This window comes from Parambassis ranga, chromosome 2 (assembly GCF_900634625.1).
Source record: "Parambassis ranga chromosome 2, fParRan2.1, whole genome shotgun sequence".
NCBI lineage: Eukaryota > Metazoa > Chordata > Actinopteri > Ambassidae > Parambassis > Parambassis ranga.
This window is the reverse complement of record NC_041023.1, coordinates 42,342,848-42,360,594: the sequence shown is the minus strand read 5'-3', so window position 1 is coordinate 42,360,594 and position 17,747 is coordinate 42,342,848. Positions and strand designations below refer to the sequence as shown.

The 17,747-nt window shown below is 42.6% G+C and overlaps 1 pseudogene; it reads left to right on the top strand.

Moving 5' to 3' along the window:
• Window positions 1-6,776: 6,776 nt before the first annotated feature.
• Window positions 6,777-17,747, top strand: part of LOC114448563 (inactive dipeptidyl peptidase 10-like) — a 29,594-nt pseudogene continuing 18,623 nt past the window's right edge.

The following is a 17,747-nucleotide window of genomic DNA, read 5'->3' as shown; positions in this document are numbered from 1 at the left end:
CTGTTGTGTTGTCATTCTGTGAAGGGAAAAAGATCTCTGGACAGAACTTTGAAAAGGGCGTCTGTTGTCCAGATGGTGGTTTTAGAGCTTAACATTTTGCAGACTAGACGTTCTTTCATTTTTGTGTTTATAACCTTCAGCTAATGCAAGAATCACAGTATAAAGTGACTTCTGTTATTCATTTCCTCTCTGTCTTTGTTTTTCTCATTATCACTTTGCCGTGATCATGCCGGTTGTTGCTAAGTAACTTGTTATTCCAGGAAATTTTCATCATATATATTTATATATCAGTGAAGTCGCATTTGCACAGGCTCAGAGGAGTGGGTGAGTGTTGGTGCTGTAAACGCAGGCGCCTCGTTTGAAACTTAGGCGAGCTTTAGCAGATATTTGGGTGATCTGCTGACATTGTTAAGCATGATTTTTGCATCTCTTCTACGTAAATTGAGCTTACATTCCTAACTCAATTTTTAGCAAATGTTGCTAAAGTAGCAAACTACAGCTAAGTTAAAGAAAAAAAAACTTTTATTTGGATTTTCCTAGCTTAAAACGAGATGACAGAATGATTTTTTTTCTTTCAAAAGCTGTGACACTGAACAGGCTGCCAGCATAACAGGGATAAGCAGCCTAATAACATTCACAATCACTGAATATTAACATTAGCCTCATGTCGTCACTGCCATCTGTTGCTGTGGAGATGGACGTGGAGTAAAAGAAGCTTATTAGCATGTTGGTGGAGGAACAGTCACTCTTACCATCAGTGCTCATAAACCTGTTATTAGCCTGTTAGCCTTTGCTTCAGTGGCTAATTTTAACCCCACCCACTCCCACAGTAAACAATAGAACTCATTTAACACTTGATAAAGGCGAGAAGCTGCAGCTGCTGTACACTCACATTTCAGATTTGTTGTTGAGACATCCTGAAAGTAGAGCTGAGCTGCCCACACTGTTATCATGTGAAAGCCAGACTGTGTGTGAAGTGAGGAGTCACACTAACTGCATGATGCTGGAAGGAGGCTGAGTGACAGCAAGGAGATCTGTGAAAGCAAACATTTGTCCAGTTTTTAATGCTCGCTCAGTCAGGCACATTTATCTATCTCATCTTTTATCTGACAGCATTACTGTGACCAGGCCTGGCCAATAAACACTGAATATGATAGAGTGGTATAAACAGAGGCAGTGACTATCTAAGGACCCAGATTATTTTCCTATTTGTTAATCATACATTTATATTGTGCACAAAGGGTAATACTGTGCAAAAAACCCTGTAACATAGCTTTGAATTAAAACAAACAAAAAAACCTGTAACTGGCACTCAATTAATCCTGCATGTATTTGAGTGCATGCAGTACTGCATGTTGTCAGTAGAGGACACTCTTACACAACATTGCACTTCAGTCCCACACACGTCAGATGGATTTCTGCTGACATCCTGTGATGAGCTGTAAAAAAGCAGATATCAGATCGGAATATGTAAATTATGTAAACAAACGAATGTGAGTGATTTCAGGACTCAGGCCAACAAAAGCAAAGTTTGGATTTTAAACCTGCTCCATGGCAGTGACTGCTTCTCATCATAGTAACCTCCATGAGGAATTCAGCATGCATTCTTGTCCTTTCCAAGAGTTTAAATCGAGGCAACTGGACTCAAGGATCGTTTTTTGAAGACGTGAAGATGTTTCGCCACTCCCCCAAGAAGCCACTTGGGGGAGTGGTGAAACATCTTCAAAAAACAATCCTTGGGTCCAGTTGCCTCAATTTAAACTCTTGGAAATGACTATGACCTGGATGAATGAGAGCATCCACAGATACATTATCCTTGCTGTGCATGTCGCCGTTTAATTTGATGTGTTTTATTTTTGGGTCAGTGAGGCAGACTGTGGTTCACATGGCGCCAAGCTGCACCTCAGGAATCATCTTACGTTAATAGACTGAAAATATAAGTTACCAAACCAAGGTTGCTGCAACGCAAAGATAAACCTCCTCTACCTGCACAATAAGAACGCAAACACCACATCTACAGTCTCTGTAACAGAGTCTACAACTTGTAAGCTTAAATTTGTGTACAAAAGTCAAACCTGATGGGCAAAGGAGTTAGCGATTAGCTAAACCCTTTAAAAATGTCCCAGTGTTTTAAAAACAAATGCGCTTATTGCACCAAACTGCCTGTGGCAAAACTTTACCTCAAAATAACACATTTTAACGTTGCTACCTTAAATTGCTACTGCAGTGTGGACTGAAGGATGTTACATATCCCCCCCTACAAAGCAATTAACAGCTCTTAGCTGAGAACTAATAACCATCATTAGCGCCGTTAGCATTCATCACAGAAAACAGCAGGTGCCTCCACACGCCGCCCGTCTTTAACACCACAGAATAAACATTACGAGATGCCTTAATTTGCTACTTAAAGCACACACACGCTGTTCAGTCATAGCACTTGCTTTATTAGGTGTCAACTTAAAAATGATTCTGGAAAAGCTTAGGTCGAGTTTTTTTTCATGTGCGAGTGTGAAGAGAAAAGCAGTGGTTCATTTAATTGCTGGGCTTGGTCCAGAAAAAGCACTGAGTGAGACAGATAAGAAAGGAAGTCATAGCGGCACTGACTAATATGAGCTTTTCTCTTAATCACTAATGAACTCTGTGATCCATGGGGTCTCTCCAGGTGGTATAATGGGAAAAGAAGTGTGTGTGTGTGTGCATGTGAAGAACTGTGAATGTCAAAAAGTATTATTTTAAATATTAATCTTAACTGGGGCCTGATGGTTTTCAGCAAAAAATGTGCAGACATGACTCTTAAAACGTTGTTTGGTAGAATTATTCCGTATCATATAAGGATCTTTTTTTCCAATTCAGGAAGTTGAAAATAACAGGAAAAAAAAGATTGTGCTTTGCTTCAGACCACAGTGCAATGCAGTGATTTAGCCTTTGTCTGAGCCACCTCCACCAGGCGAATTCCCCCTGACACAGAATTAGATTATCAGACTAACGATGCCAAGTAGAAGTGGGTTGACTGATTTCACTTGTGAATGACACCATTTTTTTAAGTAGTAAAATTTAGAACAGGGTTTTTACGTGCCAGACTCCTGTTTACTCAGAGGAGAAACGCCAGACGGACATGCTGCTGGCAGGAGAACACAGAGAGGAGGCTGCACTCTGATTTTTTTTTATTGTTTCTGGACAATATTTGACACATTGGAGGTTGTGCAGGAGTTAAAGAAGCGTTTGAAAAGGTGTCAGCATGATGGAACCAGAGCTCAGGTTTCAGGAGGTGAGGTGTTGGAGCAGCTGTTGTTTTGGTGGGAGGTGCCTGGCCTTATATTGTTGTGTAGATTTAATGTGTGTGTGTATATATAAGATAACATCATAATCATCCAACGCAGACATGTTGTGTGGCGAGGTGACAGACGTGTGTTTTATCCTAAAGTCCAAGCAAGCTCTGAACAGAACGCATCCTCCGGGACTCAAAGTGTGTCAGACTGTTGTTGTGAGTGATGAATGGAGCTGCAGTGTGTTTTTGTGAGATTTGAACGCAGGATGTTGGGGTTACACACAGTGCAGCTTTTAGCCAATAGAAAAGCAGGACACTCTGGTCTCGGCTAGCTTTTGTTTGCAGCTGAAAGATGCTTTTGTTAGGAGGATGTTGTTGATGATGATGATGATGATGTAATGTGGTGAAAATACAAAGAGGAGAAATGATGGTTGGAATCAGATGTTTCCATAACATTTTCAACATTTCATTTACCTTGCAGAATGATCTATGCTTGTTTTGTTACCATCTTCCTCTAGTGCTCTGCCTCGGGCTGGTTAATGGGTCATTCGGCCAACCTTGACCCACATTTTCCTCCTCAGCAAGGTAGTGCTGGCGAACTGTTCCACAGCTACATCTTTTTTTTATGCTTTTCACTCACATCTACAGCTAAATAAAAAAATAAAAGCTAGATAAAATCTTTATTTTCTGCCAGTTTCATGTTAAGTGAAATGCTACATGGGTGCTTCAAGGCAAACTGTCACCAAGCGAAATGTAGAATTATGTAAATGCGAGGCCAGTTTGTGTAACTCTGAGTCATCTAAGCTATCTTTAAAAAAAGCATCTATTCTTACTCCACAAAGTTTTCTCGCTGTCATTTAGGTGTAAGCAAGTCCCTGTGTATAGATTAAAATATCCATGTGCATCATCATATGACTAATATGTTTTGCAGGTACATGGCTTTCATCTGCCAGCAGCACTACACTCCTACTCACGGTGTATTGTCTAAAATGTAGAAGTTTTTGGAGGTTGCAGCTTAAAAATACTTGCTGGTTCTTATTAAGAGGTTGTAATGTCTGTATTTCCAGACCCGTTTAAATTTTACATTAGGGGCCTTCACTGGCTGGAAAAAAAATGAGGTGATTTTACTTTAGTTTCTGCTTGGACCATGAAACCTAAAAGGTAGGGTAGGAGATTTCATTCTGATGCACTTTTTGTTAAATTAGTGTAACTTCTCTTTACAATCCGATAGCAACCGATTAGTTTGGCAGTTTTGCATTAAAACGAAGAATATGAATCATCTGTGGAAGCTATAAAATGCTAAAAACATCAGCTAATCCTCTGGGACGACCTTGCGAGGAGCATTGGCTGGTTGTCACTCTCTTCCTGCTCTGTGCGCACCAGAGAGGTACATGCATGATTGCCGAAGTCACAGACCGCAGCTCGTCTTCAGGTAATGCGCGTCCATGTGATTGAAGGCGTGGCTTCGGGTGAGCTCCGAGAGAATGGGGCGTGTGTTTACTTTCCAAATCTGGCTGACTCACTGAGGTTTCTACCCTACCTTTAAATGCATTCACCACAGGTGCATGTGAATGTTAAGCGCTGCATAACCATCCTGAAATAAGGCATAAAAACTCCCAGGTTCTTTGCATGCTAACCTGAAATCGGAAGTCAGAGAAAGAAGAAGTCATGTTTAAAAAGTTAAGCAGTTGAGGGACATGCCGTCTCTCGCTCCCTTTAGTAAAGACTGGTTTGTGTATCCTTTAACCTGCTCTTATCAGCAACCGCCCACGTCAATTAACCCACCTCGTTATCAAAAAGAGAAGCCCTTTTCGACCAAATGTTGGCCGGTCCACGCTCAGAGTGCCGCAGCAGGTTAATTACATTCACCTGGAGTCCCAGGCGAGCGCCAGTCGCTGATTAGACAGCAGCAGCCAAACCCAAAAGGGGTTCTCTGCTGGATGTGTTTGGGTGAAATGTGAGTGTTAGAAAGTTAGGAAACATGTCCAGTTATTTTTGAGAGGAGGCCGTGAAGTGCAAGCTTAGTTAATATTTTACAAAATCAATAGTTTACGTGATATAGCAGCGCGGCAGACACGTGAGGGCTGTCCACAAATAAGTGCGTCCATGTGAATGCAAAGAGGCCAGAAGTAGAGGCACAGACAAGCTCGTGGTCCGAGTATTGGTGCCTCGGGGACATTAGTGAACTTCCCAAACACCAGCAGAGGTCAGAGAGAGAAGGGGATCATTTCCATGTGGTCTCTGATTCCGCCTGTTTAATATTTAATGGAGGAGGGAAGAGAGTCCACACCGAGCTTTGAAAATCTCTTCTTTCTTCTTCCACCTCCTCCCTCCTCAGCTTCCATCAGCCTCTTCCTCTCTGCTCGCTGACCTCACACACTTGTGTTGCTGCAGGGATGATTGTTATTTAAAGGTCTTTTCTCTGTTTAAAGATGCATTAGGTGCTTGAAGGTAAAAACGATGATGTTAAAGGATAGACTAATTAAATCAGTGGATCTTTGATCATCCTGAGTCTGATTTCTCACATTTTTGAGGCAAAAGAGTGAGATCTTTGTTGCAATACCACAAGTGGTATTACCCCCATTATTTTTAGATAGTTTGGTGGGCACAGTGTGTGTGTGTCTTCAGGGCTTTCTCTGCGACACCTATCCTTTTGCATTCAGTCACTTGGCAGCAGGAAAGGCCAGCTGCTCACTGATCTGCCTCGATTGTCTCGTCTGAAGGGATTTCAGATGGAGCCTCGGTCAGGTTCATTCTCCGATGACATGCTGAGCTATAATCCTGTCGTTTTATTACAGTGGGATGTTCTAAGCGTAGATATCGCTGAAGGGCCCTCAGTCCCTGAAGTGATACTGTAGAAATAGTAGCGTGACATCACCAGAGGTAAAAATACCACAAAGTGCTGCACACAGACTCACTGTAAGGCTCTGTGGGAATATTACACTGCTACACAACTTCACAGAGAAAGGAGATACTAACAGTTATTCCACTTAAGTAGGCAAGGTGCCTCTCTACTAGACACAGTGTGCTATCTAAAAAAAACATTATTGTATATTGTACATGTGTTAAATGTGTCTAAAATATTACATTTTATCAGATGCCTTGAAAAAACAAACAATTCTATATACTTTTTTATTTCAAAATCAAATATAAATACTCACGTTGGCGCTGCAAGAAACATTTCAGCACCACGGACAGCGCAGATAAACCTAAACCGGACATGTGTTAAGACCAGACAAAATAAAAGCACAGTTGTAACTACGCAGTGAATCTGCCAACGAAGGAACAAACAAATTGCAATATATTAATGCTTGTAGAATATACCTATTTGTCTATTTATTCTATTTAAATAAAATTCTGCTTTTATTTGGGTTCAAGGCGACTTTTTTGAGCTTTTATTTTGAAACTCGTACCGGAAGCTCGCGTTGTTGGCTGCGCGCAGCTTGGCGCTCCCGCTGCTAAATTGTTGCGCGGACAGGTTTGGATGTTATTACCGGGAGAGCCGCTGGATTCAGGCGGACTGACAAAGACTGCGGCTCCGCTGCCATGACGGCGTCCAAAGATCCGACCAAGAAGAAGCCCAAAGACTCACAGCAGGATGAGGTGACCCGGAAATACCTTTATTTTTATTTAAGAGAATACGCTACGTGTGTTTGCGTGCGGATCCGCCAGTCAGACGGAAAACTAGACGTGTTTTGTTGTAAATAAATCGAGTTAAGTAAAGGAATGATGTATTTTAAGCATGTTATATTTGTATTCTGAGTTATTAGCTTCCACTCTAAAGTTGAGTCATTTGGAGTGGAGGTGAAAGCTGCAGCTGTTTGATCTCATCCTAAAGTCATTATGTATCAGACAGGAAGAGAAGCACTGAGAGCCTCAGCTTTAATGCAGACAGGAGTGTAATATGCAGCCTCCAACAGGTTGTTCAATATCAGGAATTATGTTAGAAGAAAACAGAGTGGAGAGTTGCAGTCTTCTTTGTTTTGCAGCTTTTCGGTGCTTTGTGTCTGGTTTGTTTGCTTTTAGTGTAATTTTGTTGTTTCCTTTAATAGTTTGTCATATTCTGACTTGTTGGGTCTCATTCTGTTGTCTCTTTTTGGTCATTAAGGATTTATTAAAGCTCCTGATGGGTTTATTCCTAATTACTTTGTTGTATTTGTGGTCATGTTGTGTGTCATTTTGTGGTTGGGTGTGTGGTTTCGGTCTCCTCTGCCTGGGATGTTTTACAGACAGCCTGACCTTTTGGGCTCTGGGCCCACTCACTAATCCATCCATCTCTGCTCTCCTTGTAAATATTGGATTTAGTAGTTGCAGATTGTATTTTAACATCTCCTCCAGCATATTTTGCTTTGTTTTTTTGTTTTTGTTTTTGTTTTTTTACAGATTTAGCCTGTCGATGTGTTTCACTCTTTGTCTGTCTTACACACAAACAGAGCGATAAACACAAACACCATTACACACACCGGATTTTTTGTGCCTGCTTTACTTTCCACTGAAGTGAGTCTGATCTGACTGTAGCAGTGAACTGTGTCAGCTGAACACACACACACACACACACACACACAGCATGCAAAGAATTAGCTCCAAGATGTTGAACTAATACTCAGAGAGGAGTCGATGGCCCAGTGGTCTGAGAAGTAAGCACTATCTACTGCTCAGTGTGTGTGTGTGTGTGTGTGTGTGTGTGAATCAGTTAGTGCTGCTTCATTAATTAAACCGTTTCCCGCTCACCAGTGGTGCGTGTGAGACAGATTGTTCTGGACACACTTGTACCTCTCAGCCTGTGAGTCAGAGAGACTCATTCAGAACACTTTTGTTACGATAATCCTACAAGTCAGTGCAGACAAACATTAAAAGTCCCAGAAATGTATCCAGATTTGACTTCTTACTATCTATTATCTACTATCTATTCAATTGAATATCCAGGATGATTTTCAGGCGTTATAATAATACAGAATTATATTGATAATGTAAAAATTGCAGCCCCAGTTCAGCAGAGATGTATTTCTGCAGGCCGGTCTGAAGGGAAGCATAAAAAGATCAGTCTGTAGTTTTTTTGTAATCTTATTTACTTTTTTTCATTTCCATGTTACAGGAATTATTCCTGCAGTGTTTTATATATTCAGACTGAGGTAAAAAAAGAAGATTTTTAGGGCCCCTGATTTAATCCCTTAAGCCCGAGGATATTTTTAACATTTCCACCTGAAAAACATCCCTGCCTGCATTCAGTCAGCTCCACACTGTGAGGCCAAAATGAACAACCTCAGGCTCTATGGATCAGAGACACTTGGAATAATATTGAAATAAGTCTGCTTGTGTCAGGAGTGAGGCAAAGCTAGACAAAGAGCCGTAATAAAGACAGGCAATAAAAGAACCAAACAGCTGCTTCAGATCAAGAATATTCTGCTTCCTAACAAGTCACACACCTGGAAAGTCTGCAATAGAGCTGCTGCAAAGCATTCAGTCTGACGCTGTTTGATGTGTGAAAGAGGCTTCGCAGCGTCTGATGTCTCTCTCAGGCTCTGAAGAAATGCGATTTAGATGCCATATGTCAGTTGCCTATTACATTCCCCCGTGGTGTCACTGCTGGAAACATCCCAGCTCACGTCCACAGCCGATTTCTGGCCAAATCTTAGGTTAAACTGAAAATCTTTTTTCCCCATCCGTCCCTTGTCTTTTCTCAGTCAGGGCTACAGGTGAAACTCCAGAATCACTCCACACACACAGAAAGCTTCAGTCTGATGGTGGATGACCACACTTCTGTCTAGACAGGATGAGTGCAAGCTGTTCAGCTACATCGGTTCAGATTGATAGATTCCAGACGTGAATACTAATGCAGGAAATTTTTACAAATTTTACGTTCTCTCTCTTTTTCTCAGGAGATGTCTAGTTGAGTGAAAATCCTAATGTGTGAATGTGTTTGCAGGAGTATGTGGACATCAGCCCCCCACAGAGAAACTGGAAAGGCATCGCCATCTCTCTGCTGGTGATCGTGGTGGTCTGCTCATTCATCACTATGTCTGTGGTCGTCCTCACACCCAGTATGTCAGCCTCTGAAACACGTTTGCTCTGTTTGTTTGTTGTTTTAAAACAATAAACCTTTGACTCAAATTTTCCTTTACTCCAGCCGAGCCTCCCGGAAGCAGCAAGTCCCCACTGACTGTGGCGGATCTGTACAAACCAGAATTCAGCATCCATGACCCCGAGGCCACTTGGATCAGCGGTGAGTGTCACTTTGGCTGCAATGCAGAGACACAGAGGTGAGGCTGATGTAGCTCAGTCAGACAGTCAGGAGGTGAGGACAGTTTGAGGAAGGGGGGGAAGTTTGAAAGACAACTGTAGCTCCTCTACATGGTTAATTTTTGCTGCATTGACTCATCAAAATAAATGTCTTTAAATTCTAGTCATATGTACATGACCGATTTTCAGTCTTTAATTAAACATTAAAGGTGAAAAGCTCAGCTGCTTTATCAGAAAATGAGCAAAGAGTTCATCCACCTGAGGTTTCATTACAAACATTAGTCAGTGAGCAGCGGGACTGCTGTAATAATCCCGGGTTCTAAAAGCAGCTGCAAAGTTACAGTTTACTAATCAAGGACACCTGAAACTTTTTCTGTGTTTTTAACACATCCACATTGTTTTATTCCAAATCCATGACACATTCAGGGCCACATGCCAGGGCCAACACGCTCCCCTTATGTTCTCATGTTGATTTTGTTGTCATGCATTTGTCTGTCACTGCTCTTCCGTGTGTAAACAACACATAAGCTAACTGAAGTGACTCCTGCTGACCTGCATATCCAAACACAGATGGCCTCGCTGTGTCACAGAGAACACGGCCTGCAGCGTCTCACAGTCGCTGATCGTAAAGGAATAATAATAACTGTCACTATATGAAGTGTTTCAGGTTTCACTGTACCTCAGGTGGTCCAAGGCGCTGCCAAGAAACTTATGGGTGATGTCATGATGTCATCTTTTTGTGTAGTAGAAGCCCATAAAGGCTTGAGGTGACACATCAGCTCCTCAGGGTCCATGTCTTGCTGTTAGAGGTCGTCATTGGTCCCAGCTTCAGCTCAGGTGGTCAGTTGCTAATTGTCACATTTGTGTCAAAGTGTCCTTGAGCCAAATCTTGATTGGTCCCAGAGTCACATCCATCACATCTGTTTCTTTTTGCATTCTATGTTGTGTTCAGGGACATTGCTCCTCCTCGGGGCTGTTAACAGGGTGCGTCGCCAACACCTCCTTGTTACATTTTCTCTCCATCATAACATCTGCTCTGCTGCATGTGTGGCAGCACAGCGATGCTCTGTGACCGTGGCCGTTCCTTCTCATCTTCCACGTCTGTGTGGTTTAACTGGCTCCATGACAGTGTGACAGATTGTGTTTGTATCTGAGGATGAGAAAAGAAACAGGAAGTAAATGGCACTGATGGATCTGAGACAGAGAAATCAAAAAAAGTCACAGCATCTTGTTGACGACCTGACAGCTAAATTGTTGCTTTTATGGTAAATTCTGCAGTGTTGATGACTAAATATATCCATGACACCTTTGGTGGAGTCGTGCTGGGAGTGACAGAAGGTGAGAGGTGGGAGGAGAGACACAAGGACAGAGGTGGAAGGGGGGAGACAGTGAGAGATAGCCTCCCTGCGCTGGAAATGAAACAGAGATCCCGCGCCTGCTGCGTCCTTCCCTTCCACAGGGAGATAATACTAATGACTAGTCCTGTGGCCTGTGGCTCCTCATTATGGGCTCTGGATGCTTTGGCCTCTACCACACACACACACACTTTGTGTGTGCCTATAATTGTGAGGACTTCGCTGCCCAAACTTCCTAAAGGCGAGGATGTTCATTTGATCTAAATGATCCATCTGTTGCAGTCTGTAGTAGTTAGATGAAGTCTCTCCAAGAATTTTATTTTTTATTTTTTATAATTTTAGCTTCTTTTAGCTTAATTCCCATTTGCTCAATAAGTCATAAGTGCTTTGTTAGTATCTGTGACAACAGTTCCTCAACTTGTGCTTAACAACGCTGATATTAATAGACGAGGCAGCACAAGATCAATATCACATGAAAAGCTCCGCTGCAGTCTGAGGGAGTTTCTGCTTGTCAGCCGCTTGTCCCATTAGCTGTTTTTTGGGTGAGATTGGTGATGAAATTGGGAAATTGCTGTCTGACACACAGCCTGCTGTAAATTTAATGTCGATCAGGTGTGATGAGAGCCCAGAGCCTGCGTAAACCAGCGAGGTCCGCACGTGAAATTTACTGCCGGGTCTCCACGAGGTGTTGTGGGTGTGATTCAAACACGTCTGTGAGGGAAATTGCTTCCTTGACAACCTCCGACTCATTTCCTCCTCTCTTCTCTAACATCCGAGTCTGGCGCTCCTTAATTTAACAGCACGAGGGACACTTATAACATCACTTAAAGAACCAGCAGGGTCTTGATAAACTGAGCCAAACAAAGCAAGACTCAACAAAAAGCACAATAAAGTCGCATCCCAGACACACTTCACAAAAACACCGAACAATAAAATACTTAAGATGTGAGATGGCAGCTCCTCAAGGTATAGGCTGCTAAACAAGAGCTGATTATCATTACGATAATATTTCATCTCATCAGGAAACCTGCGCAAAACAATCACATCCGCACTGAGCACACTCGTCCTAACATCCTAACGAAAGCCCACATCACTCGGCACCAAAACCTCAGTATAACTAGCAGCTGGCTAACTCAGATTAGCAGGTTAGCCTGGCATGTCGGCATAGAGCCAACACCAAACTAATGGCATTGTTAGTGTGTTAGCTTTGACTTGAAGAACAGCCTAGCCAAGCTAAGATGGCTCCACAATATTTGACTTTTTGACCTATGAAGCTGCAAAATTACATTTCAGACTTGTGGCTAAAGCAGCATCAACATCAGGGATGCTTTTTTCAATGTTGCCACAGGAACCACACATTTCAGTGACATGTATGTGTGTTTACAAGGTCACTGCTGAATTATTCATGAAGTGGATGTTGTGTGTTCTTAATGTCAGGCGCTCACGTAAGTCGTTGTTTATATGAGATGAAGAAAAAAAAAACACCCTGCTGCTTATGTAAGGCAGAACTGTGTGTGTGTGTAATCAGTTATGGACGAGTGCTTCGTGCTGCTCGGCTTGTCATACATGATTGCTAATGAGATTTGTGCAAACAATAAGAGTACATCTTTAGCAGAGCCCCATATAAACAAAACAATGTGAAGGATGCATTATTTATGATGACATTATCATGACCAACAGAAGCTGTAGATCTTTTTAATAGATCCTTTGTAAGTCTCACTCACTTTCGGCTCAGTTTTTGGTCTTCACTATATTCCACAAAGAAATATCTGGGTCGCACATTTACTTTTTTAACGGTGTGTATTAGTGCACATTCAGCCTGGAAGCTGCTGCTCCTCACACACAGCGCAGAGTGAGTGATTTCCTCCCCTGCAATCAGCCACAAATTCACTGTAAATGAGTTCCAGGAGTTCACCAGGAGCCCAGCTGCTTCTGGTTTCAGTTTGACTGCTTAAAATGTGAAACAGAAGGGAGTCACTGAATTTTAGTGATTAATGTAAATACAAAAACGTTATTATTATGGCTTGCAAGGACTCGTGTTACGTGCAATATCATGCAAGCAAGCGTGGCCATTTGTGCTGTTCCGGTGGACAGACGGGCTCCTTCAGAGCGATGGCTAATGAACTGACAGGCTCTGAATCCCCGGAGTAATGGAAATCGAGAGAGCGAGAGGGTGTGCTGCACTTCCTGTTTTTCAGCCTTCTCATTTTTTACAAAAGAAGATGGCCAACCCATTCGCTCCATAATAATGTAGTTGTAATCATTATCTTCCTCATATGTGTCTCCTTCTGTTGTCAGATTCGGAGGTGGTGTACAGGAACCAAGACGGCCATGTCATCAAGTTTAACTTCGTCCTGAACGAGACGGAGGTCATTCTGAGCAACAGTACATTTGTAAGTAATTTCTTAGGCTTTCACGTATTTGTAGGTTTTACACCTTTATGCTGCTGCCAGAGGCTTCACATGGTATTTTTGTGTTCTTGCTGCACAGTATTTGAAACTTTTTACAAATGATTTGTATTTCTAGACTCATGTTTGCAGTTTAAATTTGCAAAAATTCCCAATTTAACAGACAGCATAAATGGGACTAGACCTCCTAACCTTGCCACCGTGCAGTCTTCCTCACTCTTGTTTAAAAAAAGAAGACCGAGCTGCTCTCTTCTTGTCTCACTGCTGTGTGATTGGATCCCCAGAGGGTGCTGGAAATGAGCCTCGTACCTCCTTTACCTGCAGAATCAGAATAATATCACTTCCCGCTGAGGAGGTTGTCTGCCTCGTGGGCGGGCTCAGACCTGGGAGAGGAGGGCATGTGGTGCAGCTGAAACTTGATGTGAACCCACAAATGAATGTTGCAAAACTTCCAGGAGCATGAAGTCATGTCAGCATTGGGCTTTTCAGTGAAATGCAACCAGGGGTATTTTGTTTATTTTTATGTTTTAGGTCAAATTAGCAGTTTCTAATTGCATCATTATAATCCTGTTGCTCCTCTGTAATCCTCATACACTGTGAAAAATCATAAACCTTTATTTACATCACTTTTTTAAAATGTAACTGATAGCTGCACGCCATTTCAGCCTGTAGCGTTACATAAGGGGATTTGATGAGGATTTTAGGAGCTGCTGTAAGCTTGTCAAACTATGCAAGTAAAAATCAAAAGAGCAGAGGTGGCCTCATAGTTAGGGAATCCAAATTTTGACAGCTTTGAATATATCTGTCCACCACTGCGTCTCCAGGAAATGTCACAACCTGCTGAGTCTCCCTCGTGGTTTTATGGCCTTTAGCATTTTGTTTTATCATCGTCATGCTATGAAAGCTAACAAGGTTAGCTAACAAAAAGTGTTTCTACTGAGAAGACCAGTTGTTTGATTAAAAAACCCCAGTAATGCACAGTAGCTCATTTTCATAGTTGTTGCTGTATCTTATTTTTCTGCATCTTAATTGGATGACTTTCTCTAGTGGCTTTCAAAGTGGCAAAGTACTCTCTGTCTGCAGATCTGAAGTACGCTCTCTTTGCTTATGATGTCAAACCGGTAAGTCTCTGCACATCCTTACAGCATGACACACACACACGCACAAAGCAGACACCAAGCAGCTGGTGTGTTGTGATTTGCATCTGCACAAAAGCACAAGGTGTGATTGTAGTTCGTCTTTGGTATTATCAGCTGTTCCTTGGTTTATTTGCTGCACGTCAGGCTGACATTTACATTGTGCTCTTGTGCTGTGATCTGCATGCAAATTCAGGTCAGCAATGTTTTTATTGTGTTCATGCTCTTTTGTTCCTAAACAAAACTGAAATAACAACATGGACTTTGATGACTTGGATAGTTTGGAGACTGATTGTGCACAGACTGATGGAGGGACTGAAATACTCAGATTACTGCACACAGACACACGATCTCTCTCTCTTTATGAAAACAATTTGGAGCATCTGCTCTGCACAGGTGTGGATTTATTAGCTGTGCGTGTTTTTCTCTCTTACCTCACTGTGAAGGGTTTCCATTGATTTTAAGATGTGTTTGCACACAGATGGATCCATGCTCGGGGTTTAGAGCCTCTGCAGCAGCTGATAAAGTGGAGGAGGACTTCTGTGTGTCCAGCAGTGTGGTTTCTGTAATGATTGGGGTGAATGTGTGTCTGATAACCTTAGACACAGTGTTATATACAAACACTGTTTACTTCATTTTCGGCACATTCCACTTCACTTCTTTTCGGTCATGGCCAAGCTTAAATAGATTGCATTCTGATTTATCTGTTGCCATGGAGACATGCCGTCCTCTCAAAGTAAAACTACCGCCACTTTATAGAGCTTTTTAGTTGGATTCCTTTCAGTTTGTAAAGGGCACGTTGGCCCAGAAACCAGTGGAGATCCAAAGCTTTCGATAAATGTCTTCGCTTTGAATCAGGAATGGGTTTTGTGGGAAAACTAGCTGCGGCAGTGACCTTGTTTCCTCACGCAGACGTGTTTATGTCTCTTATGTTTATGCTCCTTTCTTTACCTCGTTGCAGGTGTACAGGTATTCATACACAGCGTCGTACATTGTCTACAACATCTACACAAGGTGAGTTGGTTTTGTCACTGTCTGCTGGCACTCAGGCACAGATTGAGGCAGGTAATAAATATGTGTGTGTCTGTGTTTTTAGAGAGGTGTGGGAGCTGAACCCTCCCGATGGTTCCGAATGCTGTGCTCCAGCACGCATCCTGGGGAAGACAAGGCCAGCAGCTGGTACGTCCGAGCGTGGTTTACTGTACTGTATGCCGCCATTCTCTCATTCTTCTTTTGTTTTTTATAAATTCTTGCTGCCCTCGTCGCTCCGGGAGATCGACTCAAATAATATGATACAATATAGGCTGTGTTTACATCCGCACTGTACTCTGTCTGCACTTAAATCCACATTTGAGTCGAGACACTTTATTTCATAGGTTATTTTGTTAAAAGAAAACATAAACATAGGACAGCCACAGCAAGGGCAACTTTAGTCAAAGAAAAGTAACATTTGCCTTAAGTTCTATGTTTGGTAAAAGTCCTAAGGCAAGGAGACATTTCCTCCATTAACGATGATAAAAGAGAAATAAAATAAAATATTTCGGAGCCACACTTAAAGTCAGTTTTTTTTTTATTATGTATGTCCAAGAGTTCATTTACAAATGTTTGTTATGGACAAAATAGTGCAGCAGCAAAATGAAGTCAGGAGGACTCAGGATACTGGTGGCTGCTGCTGTTTGTATTTGCAAATGCAAATATTAAAACTGTGATGGAAGAGGGAGAGCAAACAGCTGCATGGTGCGCTGAACCTGGAGCTTTAATGTAAAAAAAACAGGTTGTCAAAAAAAGGGAAAAAACAAATCAGGTAGACAAGCAGAAAGGCAGCAGGAAGGACAACAAAAAGGACTTTAAACCTTCCATCTTTGTCTTCAGATCTACATCTTTGAGAACAACATCTACTACCAGTCAGATGTGAGGAGCAACTCTCTGAGAATCACTTCCTCTGGGATGGAGGGCGTCATCTTCAACGGGCTCGCCGACTGGCTGTACGAAGGTGTGATGGAGGTCACGTCCTCTGTCTTTCCTCAGAAAGAGAAACAGTTTTCAGGACTCACTGTGGATGCTCAGCTTTTCAAAGATTTGTCTTTGGCATTAAAAATGCAGAGGAGCAGACTAGACAAACTAAGCAGAATGGCAATGAAAAATCAACAGCGAGTTTCTACAATCCATTAAGTCGCTGTGTAAACACATTCAGTACTGAGCTGCTGCAGTTTGCACAGACACAGTATGAGGCAGAATCATCTCTGTTTGTAGATTCAGGACCTCAGATTGTAACCATTTGCCTGGTCACAGGTTTTTTTTTCTCTCTTGGAGGGCATTGATCAGAAAAAGAATGAGACAGCTGTCTGAAAATGTGAAATATAAATATTATCTCCTGACTCGTGTCATTAACACCTGAACCCTTTTCTCTTCAGAGGAGATTCTGCGCTCACACTTGGCTCACTGGTGGTCCCCTGATGGAGAGCGACTGGCCTTCCTCACCATCAACGACACCCTGGTACCTAACATGGCTCTGCCCCAGTTCACTGGCAGCACCTACCCCCGAGGCCTGCAGTACCCATACCCGATGGTAAGGCCGTAGCACCTTACATGCTTTAGAGACTTTGTAAAGTTTAGATATATCAGAGTCCTTTCTGTGTGGGTCCATTCAGGCCGGGCAGACTAACCCTGCAGTAAAGTTGTCGGTGGTCAACCTGTTTGGAGCGACTCACACTCAGGAGCTGCAGCCGCCCGAGCAGCTCAGACTAAGGTGACGATACACTCAAATGTACCTGCTGGTACCCACAAGTCCGGTCTGATCCTCCTCTGTGCATCTCCTCTGCAGGGACTTCTATGTCACCATGGTGAAGTGGATCAGCAACACACACCTTGCTGTGCGCTGGGTCAACCGGCCCCAGAATGCCTCGCTGCTGACGGTGTGCGACGCCACCATTGGAGTCTGCCTTCAGGTCAGAACTCTCATACAGTGTCAATACTCTGAAATGTTGATGTGTGTGAGCTGATTTTATTTTGTGTCCCTTCATTCAGAGACATGAGGACTCTACAGAGACATGGATCTCAAGACAGGTAACACTGACAAAAGAGTGCTTAAAGGCTCACACACAGTTCTTTTTGTGACTGTCTCTAAAGCCTGGACATGTCTCTACAGAGACAGGAGCCTCTATTCTCCAAGGACAGGAGCAGGTTCTTCCTCACACTGCCTGTCAAGCAAGGAGGTCAGGGAGATTTCCACCACATCACAATGTTCACCAAAAAGGTACCTCTCCTACATGTCTTTGTCATCTTAGCTCTAAGGCTGGATTTATTTCTCAGAGGGGATTTTAGATTACAATCCCATCCA